The 2,500-nt window shown below is 80.0% G+C and overlaps 1 non-coding gene across 1 annotated transcript; it reads right to left on the bottom strand.

Moving 5' to 3' along the window:
- Positions 1-854: 854 nt before the first annotated feature.
- LOC136304357 (5.8S ribosomal RNA) lies at positions 855-1,007 on the bottom strand. The gene has a single exon (XR_010724508.1). It is a non-coding gene; the product is annotated as a 5.8S ribosomal RNA (ribosomal RNA).
- Between the last annotated feature and the right edge of the window lie 1,493 nt (positions 1,008-2,500).

Genomic DNA, 2,500 nt, shown 5'->3' with positions numbered 1-2,500 from the left:
GGACGGCTCTCCGCGCGCCTCGCTTTCCTCCTCCTCCTCCTCCTCCCTCCTCCTCTCCCCCTTCCCTCGCGCGCGCGGGCGCCAGGGCCTGGGGGTGGCGGGAGAGAGCGAGAAGAGACGGAGGCGCGGAGACGGAGACCCCATCCCGGAGACGAGAACCGAATAGGAGCCCGGCGGAGACGGCCCCGCGCGGCAACCGGCCGGGCCGGCGGCGCGACGGCCTCGGCGGGGAGAGAGGAGGGAAAGCGACGGCGCCCTCAACGCCCCGAGACGCGACGACAGGGAGGGCGGGGGAGGGAGCGCGGGGGTCCCACCCCCGTCCCCGGCGCTCGCGCCCCGCGCGCGCGCGGCAGCACGGCACGGTACCCTCGCGGTACCCACCCGCAGACAGCCGCCCGCACGGGGGGGAGCCCGGGGGCGAGGCCCGCGCCTCGCCTCCCCCTTCCGAGCCCTCTCTCTCGCGCCTCCTCGGCGGCGCTCGCGACGCCGTCGCTCGCTCTCTCCCCGGCCGCCGCGCCGCGCGGCGCGGCGCCGGCGAGGACGAGCTCCGCCCCAGCGGCTCGCTCCGGGAGCGGGGAGCTACGGAGCGCTCCCCGAGTCTGCACTTAGGGGGACGAAGGCCCTGCGCGGTGCCGACGACCGCGACGACGACGGCCCGCCGGGCCGCGTGGGACGAGGACGGCGGCCGCCGAGGAAAAAGCGCTTCCCTCGCCGACGCGCCCGCCTCCCTTCCCTCCGGGCACCGGCCGGCCGCCGCCGCCGCCGCCGCCGGCCGCCGCGGACGACGGGCCTGCGAGGCGACCCCAGCCGCGCCGCCGGGGTGAGCCCCCCCGGGACGGCGATTGATCGTCAAGCGACGCTCAGACAGGCGTAGCCCCGGGAGGAACCCGGGGCCGCAAGTGCGTTCGAAGTGTCGATGATCAATGTGTCCTGCAATTCACATTAATTCTCGCAGCTAGCTGCGTTCTTCATCGACGCACGAGCCGAGTGATCCACCGCTAAGAGTTGTCTGGCTTTCGGCACCGACCCCGCGCGCGCGGAGGGGCCGGGACCGCTCGCGTGAAGCGGCCCCCTTTTTCGCTTGCGGCGAGGACGCCGTGGCGGCGCGCCTCGCTCCGAACCGTACCGGCACACGTGAACGGAGGAAAAGGAGGAGGAGGGGGGGAAACGCCCCCCCCCGCACGAAACGGTCCGAAGGCCGGCCGGCCGAAAGGCGGGGAGGCCCGCGCCCCCGACCGCCTCCCCCCGCGAGGGGAGACGCCGCCTACGCGCGAGGACCTTCGGAGGCGGCCCAGGCGCCCGGGCTCGGCCCGGTCTCCGCACGGAGGGCGCGCCGCGCGGCGCGCGCCGGACCGCGGGGGCGCGGCGCCCCGCCCGGCCACTTTCACGGGACGACGCGCTCACCTGAGCCGGGGGCGCGGCCGTCGGCCCCCGCTCGCGCTTTTTCCCTTTTCCCCTCGACCGCTCCGCGGACTCGCGCCGCGCCGCCGCCCCGGAGACGCGGCCGACCCGCTCTCCCCAGCGGCCTTACGACGCCCGAGAACGACGCGCGGCGACCGCCGCCTCGCCGACGCGCCCCCGGCGGGACCGCTCCCGCCGCGAGGCCGGCGCCTCTGCCGGCCGCGCTCCGCCGCCGGCGCCGGCGCCTGGGGCGAGGCGCCGCCGCGTCCCGAGCCGGCACCGCGGGCGCCCGGGGCCTGCCGGGCGGCAGACCCGCCGCCTCTGCGGCCGCACTCCCGGGACCGCCCCCCGCCTCTTCGCGCCGCCGGGAACCCCCTGTTCCGCGGGGCACGCGCCCGGCGGAAGGCGTGACGGGGCCGAGCCCGGGGGGGCAACGCCCGCCCTCCTCGCTTCCGCTCAGAGAACGGGCGGGTGCGCGCCCCCGCGGCCGCCCGCACCGCCTTCCGTTCGGCCCGCGCGCGGCCCGGGAAAGGGCGACGGGGAAGCGACGGGCGGGGCCCGGGCCGGGACCGCCGCAGGCGACGGCGGGCGCCTTGCGGCCGACCGTCCCCCCGGAGGGGGGACACCCGCCGAGCGGCGACGCCGCCGCTCGGCCGCGGGGTCGCCGTGCACTCGTCGGCGTCCGGCCACGGAGGGACCGGGCAGAGCGCTCGCCCGGGCGGGCCAGCGGCCGAGCCAAGGACGGCCGGCGGGCGGCGCCGCCGGCGCCTTCCGGGAGAAGGAAGGCCGTCGAGGGGAGAGGCGCCGCCGCGCCCGAAGCGGCGCCGCGACGCGACGCCGCCGCGGCGGCGGCCGAGGAAAGGGAGCGCGGCGGGCTCCGGCGGCCCAAACCCCGCAGCTGAGGCAAGGCGGAGGGCACGCGCCCTCCGCCGGCAGTCGCGCCCGCATTCGAGGCGGGGGGGCGGGGTCCGGCCCCGCGGCCGACCCGGCCACGCGCCGCGGCCTCTCCGCCGAGGCCGGGCCGCGGAGAGGGGGGGGCAGGGCGCCCCTCCCCGGCGCGGCGCGGGTTGGCCCCGCGCGCGCGGCGGGACGACGGCGG

This window comes from Chamaea fasciata, unplaced genomic scaffold (genome assembly GCF_029207755.1).
Source record: "Chamaea fasciata isolate MVZ Bird 193981 ecotype frontalis unplaced genomic scaffold, bChaFas1.0.hap1 SCAF_75, whole genome shotgun sequence".
Classification (NCBI taxonomy): domain Eukaryota; kingdom Metazoa; phylum Chordata; class Aves; order Passeriformes; family Sylviidae; genus Chamaea; species Chamaea fasciata.
Note: the sequence above shows the minus strand (reverse complement) of the source record. Positions and strands in the feature narration are given on the sequence as shown.